Genomic DNA, 19,405 nt, shown 5'->3' on the forward strand with positions numbered 1-19,405 from the left:
CCATGTAAACAAATAATGTATAGCTTTAAAAATATGGTTCAAAAGACGGGATCTTCCTCCAACCTGTCTTTCAATATCAGGCGGTTCCTCTTCAGCGACCCAGCCGTCCCACCTCGCCTCGTGAAATGATCTGAAGGACTTTACTGAATGAAACAGACGATCCGGGATTTCTGACAACATTATATGGGGGGAGTCAATAGCTCAAGGAAGAGTGTGTGTGGTTCAGTTGTGATAGAGCAGTGTCTGACTGCTGTAGGCTGAGGAAGAATGCTTTGAATTGACCGTGTTCGGTAAAGAGATATTTTGTGATGGACAAACTTTGAATTAACAACATGTAACATTATGCATGTTCCCTAAACTAGAATTGACAACATCTAACATTATGCATGTCCCTAAACTGAATGTCACATTAAACTGAGAAAATCTGTGAAGTGTGCTGCCACCCTCTACCAATGGTATGAATCTAAAGTGAGGTAGTAAAGTATGCTACTAAACAAAAGAACGGATGGTGGGTTGAACGTTAGCGGGTTGTGATCTCTCTCTCTCCATTTATCCTCTGTGCTCAATTGCCTTGTGGTGAAAACAAAACATTACATCACCACAGGTCCAATTAATTACATTTACATTTTAGTCATTTAGCAGACGCTCTTATCCAGAGCGACTTACAGTTAGTGAGTGCATACATGATTTATTTATTTTTCATACTGGCCCCCCGTGGGAAACGAACCCACAACCCTGGCGTTGCAAACGCCATGCTCTACCAACTGAGCTACATCCCTGCCGGCCTCTATTGCACTCCACACTGCCCTTTCCCACCTGGACAAGAGGAACACCTACGTGAGAATGCTATTCATTAACTACAGCTCAGCGTTCAACACCATAGTGCCCTCAAAGCTCATCACTAAGCTAAGGACCCTGGGACTAAACACCTCCCTCTGCAACTGGATCCTGGACTTCCTGACGGACCGCCCCCAGGTGGTAAGGGTAGGTAACAACACATCTGCCACGCTGATCCTCAACACGGGGGCCCCTCAGGGGTGCGTGCTCAGTCCCCTCCTGGACTCCCTGTTCACCCATGACTGCATGGCCAGGCATGACTCCAACACCATCATTAAGTTTGCCGACGACACAACAGTGGTAGGCCTGATCACCGACAACGATGAGACAGCCTATAGGGAGGAGGTCAGAGACCTAGCTGTGTGGTGCCAGGATAACAACCTCTCCCTCAATGTGATCAAGACAAAGGAGATGATTGTGGACTGAGCACGCCCCCATTCTCATCAACAGGGCAGTAGTGGAACAGGTTGAGAGCTTCAAGTTCCTTGGGGTCCACATCACCAACAAACTATCATGGTCCAAACACACCAAGACAGTCTTGAAGAGGGCATGACAAAGCCTATTCCCCATCAGGAGACTGAAAAGATTTGGCATGGGTCCTCAGATCCTCAAAAAGTTCTACAGCTGCACCTTTGAGAGCATCCTGACCAGTTGCATCACCGCCTGGTATGGCAACTGCTCGGCCTCCAAACACAAGGCACTACAGAGGGTAGTGCCTACGGCCCAGAACATCACTGGGGCCAAGCTTCCTGCCATCCAGGACCTCTATACCAGGCGGTGTCAGAGGAAGGCCCTAAAAATGATCAGACTCCATCCACACTAGTCATAGACTGTTCTCTGTACATATTACCAAGCTACCTAGGTGCAAGCCATCATCGTTGCATGAACTCAGATCAATACATGCATATTTTATTTTTATTTTATGTGAACCTTGACTCTGTACCGGTACCCCCTGTATATAGCCTCCCTACTGTTATTTTATTTTACTGCTGCTCTTTAATTATTATTATTTTTAATTTTTTACTTAGTGAGGGAAAAAAGTATTTGATCCCCTGCTGATTTTGTACGTTTGCCCACTGACAAAGAAATGATCAGTCTATAATTTTAATGGTAGGTTTATTTGAACAGTGAGAGACAGAATAACAACAAAAAAATCCTGAAAAACGCATGTCAAAAATGTTATAAATTGATTTGCATTTTAATGAGGGAAATAAGTATTTGACCCCTCTGCAAAACATGACTTAGTACTTGGTGGCAAAACCCTTGTTGGCAATCACAGAGATCAGACGTTTATTGTAGTTGGCCACCAGGTTTGCACACATCTCAGGAGGGATTTTGTCCCACTCCTCTTTGCAGATATTCTCCAAGTCATTAAGGTTTCGAGGCTGACGTTTGGCAACTCGAACCTTCAGCTCCCTCCACAGATTTTCTATGGGATTAAGGTCTGGAGACTGGCTAGGCCACTCCAGGACCTTAATGTGCTTCTTCTTGAGCCGCTCCTTTGTTGCCTTGGCCGTGTGTTTTGGGTCATTGTCATGCTGGAATACCCATCCACGACCCATTTTCAATGCCCTGGCTGAGGGAAGGCGGTTCTCACCCAAGATTTGACGGTACATGGCCCTGTCCATCGTTCCTTTGATGCAGTGAAGTTGTCCTGTTCCCTTAGCAGAAAAACACCCCCAAAGCATAATGTTTCCACCTCCATGTTTGACGGTGGGGATGGTGTTCTTGGGGTCATAGGCAGCATTCCTCCTCCTCCAAACACAGTGAGATGAGTTGATGCCAAAGAGCTCGATTTTGGTCTCATCTGACCACAACACTTTCACCCAGTTCTCCTCTGAATCATTCAGATCTTCATTGGCAAACTTCAGACGGGCATGTACAGTAGGGAAAAAAAGTATTTAGTCAGCCACCAATTGTGCAAGTTCTCCCACTTAAAAAGATGAGAGAGGCCTGTAATTTTCATCATAGGTACATGTCAACTATGACAGACAAAATGAGAAAAAAAATCCAGAAAATCACATTGTAGGATTTTTAATGAATTTATTTGCAAATTATGGTGGAAAATAAGTATTTGGTCAATAACAAAAGTTTCTCAATACTTTGTTATATACCCTTTGTTGGCAATGACACAGGTCAAACGTTTTCTGTAAGTCTTCACAAGGTTTTCACACACTGTTGCTGGTATTTTGGCCCATTCCTCCATGCAGATCTCCTCTAGAGCAGTGATGTTTTGGGGCTGTCGCTGGGCAACACGGACTTTCAACTCCCTCCAAAGATTTTCTATGGGGTTGAGATCTGGAAACTGGCTAGGCCACTCCAGGACCTTGAAATGCTTCTTACGAAGCCACTCCTTCGTTGCCCGGGCGGTGTGTTTGGGATCATTGTCATGCTGAAAGACCCAGCCACGTTTCATCTTCAATGCCCTTGCTGATGGAAGGAGGTTTTCACTCAAAATCTCACGATACATGGCCCCATTCATTCTTTCCTTTACACGGATCAGTCGTCCTGGTCCCTCTGCAGAAAAACAGCCCCAAAGCATGATGTTTCCACCCCCATGCTTCACAGTAGGTATGGTGTTCTTTGGATGCAACTCAGCATTCTTTGTCCTCCAAACACGACGAGTTGAGTTTTTACCAAAAAGTTATATTTTGGTTTCATCTGACCATATGACATTCTCCCAATCCTCTTCTGGATCATCCAAATGCACTCTAGCAAACTTCAGACGGGCCTGGACATGTACTGGCTTAAGCAGGGGGACACGTCTTTCACTGCAGGATTTGAGTCCCTGGCGGCGTAGTGTGTTACTGATGGTAGGCTTTGTTACTTTGGTCCCAGCTCTCTGCAGGTCATTCACTAGGTCCCCCCGTGTGGTTCTGGGATTTTTGCTCACCGTTCTTGTGATCATTTTGACCCCACGGGGTGAGATCTTGCGTGGAGCCCCAGATCGAGGGAGATTATCAGTGGTCTTGTATGTCTTCCATTTCCTAATAATTGCTCCCACAGTTGATTTCTTCAAACCAAGCTGCTTACCTATTGCAGATTCAGTCTTCCCAGCCTGGTGCAGGTCTACAATTTTGTTTCTGGTGTCCTTTGACAGCTCTTTGGTCTTGGCCATAGTGGAGTTTGGAGTGTGACTGTTTGAGGTTGTGGACAGGTGTCTTTTATACTGATAACAAGTTCAAACAGGTGCCATTAATACAGGTAACGAGTGGAGGACAGAGGAGCCTCTTAAAGAATAAGTTACAGGTCTGTGAGAGCCAGAAATCTTACTTGTTTGTAGGTGACCAAATACTTATTTTCCACCATAATTTGCAAATAAATTCATTAAAAATCCTACAATGTGATTTTCTGGATTTTAAATGATAAAATTTTAAATGATGTGGTCCCAGCTGCCTTGAGATCATTGACAAGATCCTCCTATGTAGTTCTGGGCTGATTCCTCACCGTTCTCATGATCATTGCAACTCCACGAGGTGAGATCTTGCATGGAGCCCCAGGCCGAGGGAGATTGACAGATCTTTTGTGTTTCTTCCATTTGCGAATAATCGCACCAACTGTTGTCACCTTCTCACCAAGCTGCTTGGCAATGGTAATGAGAGAGTGCTCCTAATCTCAGCTCATTACCTGTATAAAAGACACCTGGGAGCCAGAAATCTTTCTGATTGAGAGGGGGTCAAATACTTATTTCCCTCATTAAAATGCAAATCAATTTATAACATTTTTGACATGTGTTTTTCTGGATTTTTTTTGTTATTATTCGGTCTCTCACTGTTCTAATAAACCTACCATTAAAATTATAGACTGATCATTTCTTTGTCAGTGGGCAGAAATACAAAATCAGCAGGGGATCAAATACTTTTTTCTCTCACTGTATCAACCAACCCTGATCTCATTGGCTGTACTGCTCGTCACCCTGTCCAATAGCGTCTATAGGGGTAAAATCCTGGTGTACCTATTGGACGGAAGCCACTGGGTCACCATGAGAGAGCATCATGGAAGAGCTGCATTCCAATCACATGCGAGCGTCAAACCACTGGTACATCAAGGAGAATACCCCCCCACTACACCTCCACCACCATCCCTAACACTGGTGGCTTCCATGAAAACTTATTTGGTGAATTTATATTAAGTAAACATCTGAAAATCATGCTTCAGTCGAGGACACTTTTTTCAGGTTCCACAAGAACATGGCTGAAATGATGATTGCTCGGGTCCTTGAAGACCACGAGTTGATCCATTCTTTCCTTGGTTCTGATGGATCCTGGGATTGGTGGAGGGACGATCTTCCTCCGGTATACAATGTCAGATGGACCATCCAAGGTGAAGCTCATTTGGTCATCACCCCGTTGCCTCTCTCCTACATCCCATTCACACCCACAGAGTTGACAGACAAGATGACATTCCCCCAGAGTCACCAACATCATAGCTTACATTCTTGGGACATACGGTGCCTTCAGAAAGTATTCACACCCCTTGACTTTTTCCAAATTTTGTTGTGTTACAAAGTGGTATCAAAATGGATTTAATTGTACTTTTTTTTGTCAATCATCTACACAAAATACTTCATTGTCAAAGTGAAAGAAAATAAGAAATAGAAAACACTAATAGATCTTGATTAAATAAGTATTCACACCCCTGAGTCAATTCATGTTAGAATCACCTTTGGCAGTCTGGGTAAGTCTCTAAGAGCTTTCCACATCTGGATTATCCAACATTTGCCCATTATTCTTTTCAAAATTCTTCAAGCTCTGTCAAATTAGTTGTTGATCATTGCTAGACAACCATTTTCAGGTCTTGCCATAGATTGTCAAGTCAAAACTGTAACTCGGCCACTCAGGAACACTCACTGTCTTCTTGGTAAGCAACTCCAGTGTAGATTTGGCCTTGTGTTTTAGGTTATTGTCCTGCTGACAGATGAATACCTCTCCCAGTGTCTAGTGGAAAGCAGACTGAACCAGGTTTTCCTCTAGGATTTTGCCTGTGCTTAGCTCCATTCCGTTTCTTTTTCATCCTGATAAACTCCCCAGTCCTTAACGATTAAAAGCATACCCATAACATGATGCAGCCACCACTATGCTTGAAAATATGGAGAGTGGTACTCAATAATGTGTTGTATTAGATTTGCCCCAAACATAACACATTGGATTCAGGAGAAAAATTTAATTGCTTTGCCACATATTTTGCAGTATTACTTTACATTTACATTTTAGTCATTTAGCAGACGCTCTTATCCAGAGTGACTTACAGTTAGTGAGTGCATACATTTTTCATACTGGCCCCCCGTGGGAAATGAACCCACAACCCTGGCATTGCAAGCGCCATGCTCTACCAACTGAGCTACAGGGGACCTATTAGTGCCTTATTGTAAACAGGATGCATGTTTTGGAATATTTTTCATTCTGTACAGGCGTTCTTCTTTTCATTCTGTCAATTAGGTTAGTATTGTGGAGGAACTACAATGTTGTTGATCCATCCTCATTTTTCTCCTATTATATTTATTAAACTCTGTAAGTCACCATAGGCCTCATGGTGAAATCCCTGAGTGGTTTCCTTCCTCTCCGGCAACTGAGTTAGGAAGGACGCCTGTATTTCTGTAGTGACTGAGTGTATTGATACACCATCCAAAGTGTAATTAATAACTTCACCATGCTCAAAGGGACTTTCAATGTCTGCTTTTTTAATAGGTGCCCTTCTTTGCGAGGCATTGGAAATCCTCCCTGGTCTTTGTGGGTGAATCTGTGCTTGAAATTCACTGCTCGACTGAGGGACCTTACAGATAACTGTATGTGTGGGGTACAGAGATGAGGTAGTTATTCAAAATTCATATTAAACACTATTATTGCACACAGAGTTAGTCCATGCAACTTATTATGTGACTTGTTAAGCACATTTTTACTTCTGAACATATTTAGGCTTGCCATAACAAAGGGGTTGAATACTTATTGACTCAAGACATTTCAGCTTTTCATTTGTAATTAATTTGTAAAAGTTTCAAAAAACACTGTTCCACTTTTACATTATGGGGTATTGTGTGTGGGCCAGTGATAAAAAATCTAAATGTAATCAATTTTAAATTCAGGCTGTAACACAACAAAATGTTGAAAAAGGCAAGGGAGTGTGAATACTTTCTGAAGGCAATGTACACCATGGCAAATATCACAGAACCCGGTACAAACCGATAGTCCAGCTTTACATCAGCCCTGACGTCGATTACAACGCCTTCCTCCAGGAAGCCAATATCTGGCTCATGCCGAATATGGTCTACATGGGTGGGTTCCAGTGCCTCTTCCACAGGACCTGGAGGAGTTTGTTCAGAGTTTCAGAGAGCATGGGGTTGTCATAATGACTGTAGGGACTTTAGTGGCAGAGCTCCCTGAAGACATCGCAGACGAGATCGCTGCTGCGTTCGCCCGGCTGCCTCAGGAGATAATCTGGAGGTATGGATGAATGGATAGATCCTTGAATTAATTAATTAATTAATTGGATAAAATGACCAAACACAGATTATGCCTGGTCCTGGACTAAGAAGTTAAAAAAAAATTTAAATGATTATTCTCCATTCAGATTTTTGGTTCAGGACTAGGCTTTATCTGTGTCTGGGCCCATAGGCTTAAAAAAAAAAGTCTACAGACTTATATTTTCACACACTTGTATTCTCATTGTGATTCTCTTGTGATCCTCATGTACACCGGACAGCGACCCTCCACCTTGGTTAACGACACCCTACTGGTGAACTGACTCCCCCAGAAGGACCTTTTGGGACACCCCAAGGCCTGCGCCTTTCGTAGCCCACGGAGGAACCAACGGAGTCCAGGAGGCCATCTACCACTGTGTCCTCCCTCTCGCCTTCGACCCGCCCGACAACCTCTCCAAGGCAAAGGGGAGGGGAGCAGCTAAAATGGTTGACATCATCACTGGGCGTGTTCCAGGAGGCTGTGCTGCTCCTGACTGGGCGTGTTCCAGGAGGCTGTGCTGCTCCAGACTGGGCGTGTTCCAGGAGGCTGTGCTGCTCCTGACTGGGCGTGTTCCAGGAGGCTGTGCTGCTGCAGACTGGGCGTGTTCCAGGAGGCTGTGCTGCTGCAGACTGGGCGTGTTCCAGGAGGCTGTGCTGCTCCAGACTGCACAGAGACCAACCCATTAAACCGCTGGACAAGGCAGTGTTCTGGATCGACTTCGTTGAGAGACATAAAGGAGCTCGTCACCTGAGGACAGAGTCCTATAAAATGTCCTGGATTATGTGCCACTCGGTTGAGGTGATGGCGACTCTGCTGATGTGTGTGTTGCTCGTAACCCTGGTTTGCCTGGCAGACGTAAGATGTGTTTCGCGTAAGGTGTTTTGTAGGAGTAAAGTGAAAAGTGATAAAGTCATGTTTTGAGAGATATGAATATATTATCTTCATTGATCAATCAGCAAATGATCAATACCATTCATATTGTATCCATAAAATTAATATTTTATCAATATAAAAACAATTTTAATTAAAAAAAATATGTCATTCTGAATTTTCTCGAACGTATGGATTTTTGAAAATGCTAATGCAGTATACTCAAGAGACAGTGACAAAAGATCATGATGACCTTATTCATTGTATCCATTACGATCGGCAGACATTCTGTCACTAAAAGGGAAGTAATCTTCTGCTGTGAGGATCATTGTAACCATATGGCTGCTTCAGAGGTCATGGGCAATCCATTTATTTTACTTAACACTATACAAACTAATACCGTGGTGGACAGTTATTGTGATGTAAGATAGCATAGTGGTAACTGTAATATCTCTGAGATTTATTACAGAGCAACTTGAAGTGTTGTCATTTCTCCAGTCATTTAAGCGGTCAACATTATTTCCAATCAAAATACTTTCTCAACAATGAGGGAGTGGATATAAAACATTGAGCGCTTTCTGGGGAAGTGTTGTCACATTTGGACGATGCTCAGATGTTCTCGAAGAAGACCCAGCTTTTTTGCCCGGAGGGGTGGAACGCCTGGTGTACTCTGCAAAGCCATCTTCCTTTGTAAGTTACTTTGTTATTATGTTGATGTTAACTCAAAAAAGACCACACTGTTGACTTTGAACTTTCACATTTTTAGAATAGTACGTAGCCTGGTCCCAGATCTGTTTGTGCTTTCTTGCCAGCTTCTATGGTCTTTAAGAGTTGGCAAGACAGCACAAACAGATCTGGGACAAGGTTGGGTGCATTCACTACCCTTATGTTTCTATGAATATTTGAACCCTAACAATTCTATCCTTACTGGGGGCAGGTTGATAACAAACTGCCCCAGTAGACAATAGCCAGGATGCAGTGTCTATCACTCCAGACATCAGTCCCTGGACAACCTTGTCAAGGAGGTCTGAACCCACCCATCACAGCAGTGACAGAGCTCTGTCTGAGCCAATCAGAAACTGCGTAACGAGGTACTCCCTGACCTTTGACTCCCACAGTATCAGGTCTGTTCCATGCCGGATGTTCTGTGCTGGGACCAATGATGACTTGCTAAATCGTCATAATCCCCTGAGCACACAGACTAACTCACCCAAGGGAAATGGCCTTCGTTACTCTGTACCCTTGTCCCGGCCTGAGGATGTCCACAATGTGGCCAAGCTCAAGACAAGAGGTGACACATAGACAGCCCAGTAACCAGGGTTTGGGTCAAAACTGCGAGTCGATATTTCTGTCCGCTATCTGTCTGTGTCCACAGCCCCTGCTGGGTCTCAGAAGGTGTGCCAGATAGTGTGTGAGTCCCATCTGCTGTTTGGCAAAGAGAGGTACAGACATCCCTTACTGGAATAAACACATCATCTCTACCGATGTTTGTAAAAGTTCCTATTTGATCTTTTAGTTTAGTATAAATGATAGCTGGGCAGTTGATGTCAACGCAACCTGACCAGATCTATCAGAAATGAGGAAAAATGAATCTATTAGTTTCTATAGCTACCTTACATACAAACGTGACCATACCTTAACACATTTTAATATTTTAAAAAAGTGGATACATTTTGACACCTACAGAGAACATTTCTAATGTGCAGCTAGACCAACAGAAATCCCACCCCCCCCTCTCGCTACTTTAAAAAACTGTTCATCAGAAAAGTATAATTTCCAAAGTATAACGTCAATGTACAGTTTGCAGGAAAGGTAAAAGTAAAAGTCACTGGACCCTGAAGAAGGCTACAGGCCAAAACGTGTTGGTTTTAACAAGAACAAGCATTTCTATCACCTTTGACTGTCCACCAAGAGTTGGCGAATTTCCTCCTCTCCTCTGTTTGCACCTTGGTTGGAGAGGGAGGTACCGGCAGTGTTCCCTTCCTTTTAGAAGTTGCTGGAGAGACAATAAGGTATTGCAGTCTTGAGGCATTTGGAGAGAAAACATTAAGCAATGCACTTTCTCCTTGGAGAGGTAACATTATGCATTCTCTCCCATAGCTTCAAAAAACAGGTGTTGGCGTAATTATGTTGTCAAAGTCATGTCATCTCATACATCTCGTAAGTGTTGTTGACTTCCTGGAGTTCCTCTTCCTGCTGGCAGCTCTCTCTGATCACGTACACTATGAGTCCCACACAGATGAAGATCAACAGAGCAATACCAATAACCTAGAAGAAGAAGACTTCATTAGAAGAAAATACATCTTGTGGACGTAGTGGACATGAGTCGGTCATGGTCACGTGATGAGGTGACTCTGCCTGTGAACTTCAAAACGAGTGTGCCCAGTGCCCAATAGGCAGACCCGTCGCCAGACCTCAGTCTTAAGGGGGGCATATGAAATGCATGGGAGGGCAGGGCACAATTATTATTAGCCTACAGTACGTATATTTAATTATAAATTCCCTCAAGTGGGGGGGGGCACAAGCATTTTGGGGGGCGGGCCCGGCCCCCTATGGCCCGCCCATAGCGACGGGTGTGCCAATAGGGAATTTCCTCTTAGTCTAAGATGTTGGTTACTCCCGTGGGAGACCAGGGTTCGTATCCCGTGTATTACATGGAAAACAGAAATGTGTTTTCTTGCTTACAAGTCAACGCCCCCCCCTCCCCAGGAAAACCAAGGCACACACCCAGATAGCATGAAAGCACAGGGTCAAGCACGGTGCAGCAATGCCTAAGTGCATTGCTCAAGGGCACAATGTCAGGATACGGTATATAGGAAATGTTTCCAGTTGGACCTGGGATTCGAACCGGCGAATCTCCAGTTGTCTGGCCCACCCCTCTATGCTACCTGCCACCCCACATGTACAAGGTTCAAGGGTCATGGAAGAATAAGCAGGTTCAGTATATACACACAATACACAAAAAACAAGAGCTATTCATCATGAACACTTATTTTGAGTTTATGACATAATTTTTTTCTGTTTTACCAGTACTTTACTTTGCTTAATGGCACAGACACCAACAATAATTATCAGGGGCCGGTTTCCCAGACCCAGATTAAGCACAGTCCTTGATTAAAAATCATTCTCATTGGAAAATCTCCATTGAAAGTGTGTTTTAGTCCAGGACAAGGAATAATCTTCATCTGGGAAACTGATCCCAGTGTGTTTTCCTCACCTGAGACTCCACAAATAATTCCTGAGAGTGCACCATGAGATCCTGCAGCGTGCCGTCGTCATGCGGCGGCTCACACCACTTCTGAGGAGCCGCCTTGTCAACAATCACAAACCTGCCGCTCCAGTCCGTTAGCGCGCACGCAAAGTACTGTCCGTCCAGGAAGAGCAGGATCAGCCAGACGATGGGGGGGACCAGGCTGGAGATGGACACCGTCCTGGGGCAGCCGCTCAGATCGTACCTGCAGTCCTGGATGATCAGCATCAGCATAAAGGCCATGATGGCAGGAATGACGAAGAAGGCGGAGGAAAACAGCCCGTTCCATTTGGGGTCGCAGGGACACTCGAACTCCAGCTCAACCAGCTTCTCCAAGCCCATCAGGATGAAGCCGAAAGCCACGTTGGAGACCAGGGGGCTGTTGCCGAATTCACTCTTCAGTCGGGAGAGCCATTGTTGCCTCCTTTCCATACTAGATGACACTACATAAAGTGTGAACAGAGACTGAGAAGTCTGAGAGAGGAGAGAGGTTGTGGAATATTTAGACATGCAGGAGCTCCAGTGATGCATGGTTAACACTGGTTTTGTGGGAAGGCTTTGCCCCTCAAGGCACAGAGTACACATTTCTGGTCTCATTGGTTGACATCAAAGGAAGGCGTAGCAGCTGTGTCTGGGTTTATACAACCCATTGGCCCTGTGGGGCTGACAGACACGGTGTCCAGGGAGATGAACCCTCCCTGAGACCCCAAGAGAGGGAGGGTGCTATAGAGTGGAGGGAAAGTTTATGTCACGGGAATGTGATGTCTCTACAGGTGTAGGATCTTAATTTGCCTAGTTTCTCACAGCAGGAAAATAATCCTGCAGCAACAGGAAATGTGAATTATTGTGTGGATTATAATTAATGGATATTTTTGTATCGGCTGATACATTTTTAGTTAGGGCAAATCAAGTCTGACATTGAATTTCCTGCTGAGCACGACATCTCCTGCAACAACAGGGTGATCAAATTAAGATCCTACACCTGTATACTGTATGCGGATGTGAATCTGGAATGTTGTATGCATACTGTATTATATATGTGGAGGGTTGACATTTAAAATATGTAATATATATTGTGGATGGAAGCATACAGTGCTTAGTGAAAGTCTACACACCTCTTGCACAGTCTTCACATTTTGCTGCCTTAAAAGAAAATCTAAACATTTTGTTAAATTCGATTTTTTTCCTACTGATTCCACATTTCTAAAGTGAAGGAGAAACTATAAGGTTATCCGAGTGGCGCAGTGGTCTAAGGCACTGCATCGCTGTGCCACTAGAGATCCTGGTTCGAATCCAGGCTCTGTCGTAGCCGGCCGCGACCGGGAGACCCATGGGGCAGCGCACAATTGGCCCAGGGTAGGGGAGGGAATGGCCGGCAGGGATTTGGCTCAGTTGGTAGAGCATGGCATTTGCAACGCCAAGGTTGTGGGTTTGTTTCCCATGGGGGGCCAGTATAAAAAAAAGAATGTATGCACTCACTAACTGTAAGTCGCTCTGGATAAGAGCGTCTGCTAAATGACTAAAATGTTATCTGGGCTTTGCTCCTTTCATATTTAATGTGATCCTGACAAACTCCCCAGTCCCTGCCAGTGACAAGCAGACCCATAACATGATGCTGCCACCACAATACTTGTTAATACAGAGGATCAACAACATTACTTTCACTCCGCATTACTGGCCTATATGACAAAGTGAAAAGAAGGAAGCCTGTGTTGGAAAAATCCACTCCAAATCATTAATTCTGTTTGCAAAAAGGCAGTCAAGTAATACTGCTAGACAACATGGTAAAGGAAAATGTAAAACTACATGTTTTATTTGTTTTAAACTAGAGGGTTGGGTCAAATCCAATACAACACAATACAGAGTGAAACCTTCTGTATTGTCAAGTTTTGTGGTGGCAGCATCATGTTATGGGTATGCTTGTCACCGGCAGGGACTAGGGAGTTTGTCAGGATCAAAATAAATATGAAAGGAGCAAAGCCCAGGTAAAAAGTTAGAGGAAACCCTGCCTCAGTCTTCTGAATACCTAACCCTGGGATAGAGTTGTATTTTTTCAGTGGGACAATAACAAAAAATGTTAATGCCAAAGACAATGTGTAATAGGTTGTATAGTAGGGTGTGTAGTAGGTTGCGTAGATCAGTAGGGGGAAAAAACGTAAGCATTTGAGATTTAATTTTAAGGCAGCAAAATGTGAAGACTGTGCAAGGGGTGTGTAGACTTTCACTCGCTACTGTAAGTCCCATAGCATATGGTGTGGTCCTCTGTAGCTCAATTGGTAGAGCACGGCGCTTGTAACGCCAGGGTAGTGGGTTCGATCCCCGGGACCACCCATATGTAAAAATGTATGCACACATGACTGTAAGTCGCTTTGGATAAAAGCGTCTGCTAAATGGCATATTATTATTATTATTATGTGGATCTTGTTGATCTAACTAGTTAGTCAAGGAACGCTAACTGAAAATATGCTTTAAAATGTTAAAACAAAGGCAAATGTGGTTTAAATGAAACTCTATAGTAGACCACCTAACAGTCATATAGAAATGTAATATATTTTATACAATGTGGATACATTAGTAATGACCATAACATTCAAATACGTTTTTATTAGATCCATAAAAAAAATACATACAACTATATCTGGACATGTATATGCAGTAGTATTGTATTTGTATTGATTATGGATCCCCATTAGCTGCTGCCAAGGCAGACCGTTACATGCCAAGGCAGCAGCTACTCTTCGTTGTGTTGTGTTTATCACTGATTGTCTAATATAGCGTCCATGATTGGTATCATCGATTGGACAGTCAATTTATTCTTTTTTTAATCGAAAATGACTAGGTGATTTGGTGTATTTGGTATTTCCGTTGTATTTTTATTTTTTTTAGATGCTTCTCGTTGATATAAACGTCAGCTTCAATTGAGAAAAATAGTTTTTTTTTGTGGTAAATAACAAACATAAGTAGTATTATGTATCATATACTGTCATCAGTGCCGGGGTCATCTACAGTATCTGTACATTAGGGGGCAGCAGAACTGTACTGTATTAGGAACGCTCCGACAACATTCAGATAGACTACAAATTGGTTATTTATTTTTTGCTGGATTACCTGAATTATGGCAGCAATGAATCGATTCATGCTTGTACTGTATACATATGGCCACATTTGTGTTGAAAGCTTTCTGTCATGCCTTTCAACCTAGGCTTTCAATTTGACCTTCTTGTGATCTTGAAATTGTAGGCCTAATTATTTCAGGGATGGTCAAAAAGCAATGGAAGGTCATGTAAAGATAACATGAAGGGTTAACAGTAGGCCTAGTGTTTATCATTTAGCCTAGGAGAGAGAGAATTTTTTGGGTAATTCAGACACGAAATAAGATCAATCATTTGCTTGACTGACTGCCACCATGTCCTAATGCTGTTGTATGGCTGAGTTGACAGTGAAATAGGATTAAAAGTCCCAGTAAAGCCTGGCTGCAAACTGAGGTCAGGGCTTAGCCAGGTGTCTGTGTGTCCGTTAAATGTGGCAACTCCTCTCTTGCTGCGAAAATTATTTTGGGCCAGTTTTCAGGCCTTGTGGGCGGGTTTTGAGTGGTTAGGCTAGACATCTTTGAACTGGCAACACTGCCGGCATGACATGAGCAGTTAGCACCGACCGAACGACTTGGGGAACCCAGCTTCAGCTTGATCACCAAATGAATTGGGAAATAAATTAAACCCTCACCAGCTAGCTAACAATCTATTTTAGTTTCACTGTCCGATCATTCAAAAAATTAATTGTTATTTTTACCTTTCCACAAACGGTCTGGTATTGGCTACTGCATGGCCAGTATGAGCTTGCATGCTAGCTGGCCAGCCAGCTAACTAGAGTTCAGTCAGTTTATATCCTTCTAAATGCGGTGGTCACTAAATAAACTAGCTATGAGTTAAACATATATAGTTGAAAACGAACTAATAACTCGTTGTTGTTGTTGTTGTTGCCCATGGTGGAATAATAACTAGTTAACCCGCTGGCTCCTGAAGCCTATCTATGTCCCGAGTCTAGCTAGTTGAGCTGTTTCATAAGAAAATGGCTGATATGAATCAAACAGGGTAGCTAGCTAGCATGCCCTCCTCGGCTACAATGTTAGATTCTTATTTCAATTGTATGTTAATAATAACTATGATTGAAGTTGGTGGTTACTACTGGCTTCAGATCCAAGGGGAGAGAAATTGTCCGCCATGTTTTATGTTCTGGTAAGGGCTGCACTCAAAGAAGGCTAAACCAATCAACCGACGGGTTCTATGTCAAGACTCATGGATATTCATGACATTTTCCCCTTCCTTCCTACGGAAGGAAATTTGGCACATGTAGACGGCAAATATTTCTGTATGAGTTGTGTGGGCAGCCTACAAGAAATGATCTCCGGGGATTTGTCATCGTGGATGAGAAAGGTGGTTGCTTGGAATGATTTCATCACGGTCTGTGCTATGCGGGATCCTTGGGACGTCTCAACCCCCCCCCCCCCCCCCCCCCCCCCCCCCCCATTGCAGTTGAAATGTCAAATGGGTAAGGTTAAGGTAAGGGTAAGAGAAGGTGTTAAGGTTTAGGGTAGGGACGTCCCAAGGATACCGGATAGCACTGACCATTTCATCACCGCGCACCGGCACTGCACAGGTGGCGTCAGCACCCTTCTGGTGAGCGAGCGCGCCGCTGTTTTTGCGTGACCTGATTGGAGAATATCTACCCGGTAACCCGATCCCCTCACACCATCATTCAGGCCACACCACCCACTTTCCCCGCCACGGGCATCTACCATCTTCCACACGAGTCGATGCTAGCTGGAAAAAGAAGAGTAGAAATGATGTCGGTCTCGGTGGCGTTCATTGGCGTACTGATTCTACGTTTGGTCTCCTCGCAGAACGGTAAGAATGTGAAGTGCACGCTTGCCTGCGGCTCGATAGAAATACCGGGACATCATGGCTTCATGCGGGTTTTTGACTGGAGACACAATGATCTAGCTTCAAATTCATAAATCATATTGTTGCTCAGGATTGGAATTTTGTGCGTCAAATCATTGCAGTGAATATTGACTTATATTATCCACATGATTTTCAGTGAATAGTAGAAAATGGAGGCTAATCACGACATATTGTGACCCTCATATTTAATTTAATTATTTATGTTCATACCCAATCAATGCAATGAATAGAATGACAGAATAAAGGCTTTAAATTGAATGAAATTCGAACGGAATAATATATCACCCATGCGAGCGATTTGTTATAAACGGTCAGTAAACCATATCTGGCCATCACTGTCAATTGGATTGATGGTTTCCGTTATTAATATAGACCCTACTACTTTAAAATGAAACATCCCGAGAAACATATAGACTAGTTAATCTGTGTCCACAAAATACATTTTTCAGTTGATCTTTAAATCTTTATGACCGTTACATCTTCATTAGAATGTGAAGCGGACTTGAATGTGATCGGAGGGGCGGTTGGTTGATTAATAACAAGGACAAATATGTGCAGAAGGTTAAAGGAAAGGGGCAGGATTCAGAAATCATCATGTACAGTAAGTAAGCTGTGATATCATCGACCATCGATAGTCTATGTCCTACAAGACTAGTGCCCCCCTCAGAAATGAAAAAAAAAAAAAACGTTCTCCCTCCTTGTCCTTTCAAATAACAAGTAGGCTACATTAATAGGACATTCACCTGTTACTGATCCAGTCATGGTACATCACTAGTGGCGGTTGGTGCCGTTTAAGATAAGGGAGGATGATAATTTTTTAATGAGCATGGCCTTATTTCTTTTACAGTATATTGGATGACTGTCATTCATATTTCATTCACTCAGCTCAATGTAACATCATAGGTTTAGGCTACTACACCAGACTCAAATTGTCCCAATACCCATCATGAGGTTGCTACAACCTAGCCTATGACAGTTTAGAAAGTATGTGCACAGGTCAAGATCATTTTCAGTAGTCAAGGTGACAGACAGTGACACATTCAATACCGCTTTGCACACTCTTGCCTGCATCTAGCTGATCTAGGGTGTAATCATTAGTCCAACAGTTACAAACGACAGTTTCTATTGGACAAATTCAGGTTTGTTTATCCCCATTTCATTCCATTTGTTTCTGTTTAAAAAACTTTTTTCAGCAGAATTGGCTAAATGAACACACCCCTGATCACGCGCAAACACAGTTCACTTTCATAGCAGCCACATACAGACAGCATGATCACTTTGCTTGTTGTATAATTCCTTCTTACATCTACGTGTTCTCCTCCTCTCACCTTTTCCCTTCGCTTGTGGACTTCAGTGCACAACACATCAGCTGTCTGTGACCAGGCAAAAAAACCTTTCCATGCCAAACCTTCATATCTACACACAGCCTACATCGTTGTCACCACATTAGCTAATGTGATGGAACATTTTATGTTGGTGCTTTTCTAATAACCAATTTATGTGTTCATGCAAGTGACTGATTGAATGAATCCTCACTATCAGTATCTGCAATTTGGCAGTACGCCCAGACCCTTGTTTTGAGAACGAAAGATATCTCAGTTTCAAGGTCTCAGCTTAGAGAGAAGAAGCCTCGTGAGGTATTGGTCTGTCACATGCATGACCCAGTATTGGTCGGTCACATGAATGAAGCAAATGTTAATGATGAATTAATTATGAATGATGAATAAGCTAAATCATGCAAGTATAACTTGTCTGCAGTATATAAGAGAGCTAACGGGACTGCCGTGGTAGAGCTCCTGATCGACATGTGTACTTGGTGCATTGAGTTGGTTGGAAACTCTCCAGCGCGCTGATAATAAATAATTATTCATTTCAGATTGACTTCGAGTGTCCCTGTGTAAAATTTCCACGACACCAACATCATAGTCAACATAGCATTTAGAGCTAACGCGTTAGTAAACCCGCTACAATCATGCAGTACATTGTACAGTCAGCAAGCAGTTTAGCAGTTACACCGACGGGCCCCGGTGGCAATATATTTATAAAACCAAAAGCTTACCTTGACTTGGAAGAGTTCCAGTGTTGGATAGCCATAGCCAGCTAGCTAACATAACATCCCTCTCTGTTTGAGCCGGGTGTTTGAGTAGGCCGGACCCGGCGCCAGAACAAATCAGTTGGACGGCCCCATAGACTGGTGTAATAGTAAAGACCACAGGCAGCTCGTGAGTTTCAAGTTTGGGGAAGCTTACAATTTATCCTACCATTTCTACCGATCTGCGTGCCAGTTATGATTATTTTTATATGCACATTTTCGTGGAACAGTTTCATTTCAATAATAACGTTTTTGTTTCTCAAAATCATTGTCATGTGGTTAATCCAAAAAAATCTGAAGTAAAATTATACAAATCTAAAAGTTAAAATTCAACTATGGCGAGAGCAGCAGCCTCTGCCATATGGACACATTGATACACTGTGATCCATTGGCGGCTAAAGAAATGAGAGCATAGAACTCAGAGATAGGCTTATAGGCCAATGCAGCAGTAGGCCTAAAGCTTTCATCATCAAGTAAGTAAAGTATGCCAAAAGCAGAGAAATAAAAACAGTATAAAATATCCTGATGAAAATTCTAGTTCTTTCAATCACATTCATCTCTCTTCTCCGCCTGTCTGCATCCCTTTCTATCTGTCTTGCCTTGAGCTATCGCTAGTGATGTTCAACATTGTATGAACTAGCCTATTCCGGGCCCTAAACGTTTCCTGCTCCAGTGAGCTCGGGACAGAAAGCTGTTTTTTATGACGTTTCCACTGGATATATGGGATCATCAGATCATGGTATTTTGCTCTTTCACACTGAGGCTTGGTGATTATCGAGGCCCGGGGGGGTTGGAAAGATTTTCTAAATACTGAGGAACTATCATTCGCAATGGATGTTAAAAAAAACGGACTTTGTGACTTGTGTGAGGCGAAGAAAAAATGAGTGGTGTACGTGGAGAGTTAAGACGGATCAGAAATAAGACATTGACAAAATGG

At 43.2% G+C, this 19,405-nt stretch overlaps 2 pseudogenes across 2 annotated transcripts in view; both read left to right on the forward strand.

The window, feature by feature from the left end:
* The first annotated feature begins 33 nt into the window (after positions 1-33).
* LOC311148724 (UDP-glucuronosyltransferase 2A3-like) lies at positions 34-9,573 on the forward strand (annotated as a pseudogene). Its single transcript has 6 exons — positions 34-120; positions 4,661-5,300; positions 7,003-7,277; positions 7,524-7,792; positions 7,872-8,150; positions 9,541-9,573. The product of its transcript is annotated as a UDP-glucuronosyltransferase 2A3-like (transcript).
* A 6,655-nt stretch (positions 9,574-16,228) lies between these two features.
* LOC311149197 (neuroplastin-like) overlaps positions 16,229-19,405 on the forward strand; it is a 43,344-nt pseudogene continuing 40,167 nt past the window's right edge. The window contains exon 1 of the transcript in view: positions 16,229-16,319. The product of the transcript in view is annotated as a neuroplastin-like (transcript). The remainder of the gene's footprint in view (positions 16,320-19,405) is intronic.

The sequence above is a fragment of the Coregonus lavaretus genome, assembly GCF_964263955.1.
Source record: "Coregonus lavaretus genome assembly, chromosome: 21".
Taxonomy (NCBI): Eukaryota; Metazoa; Chordata; class Actinopteri; order Salmoniformes; family Salmonidae; genus Coregonus; species Coregonus lavaretus.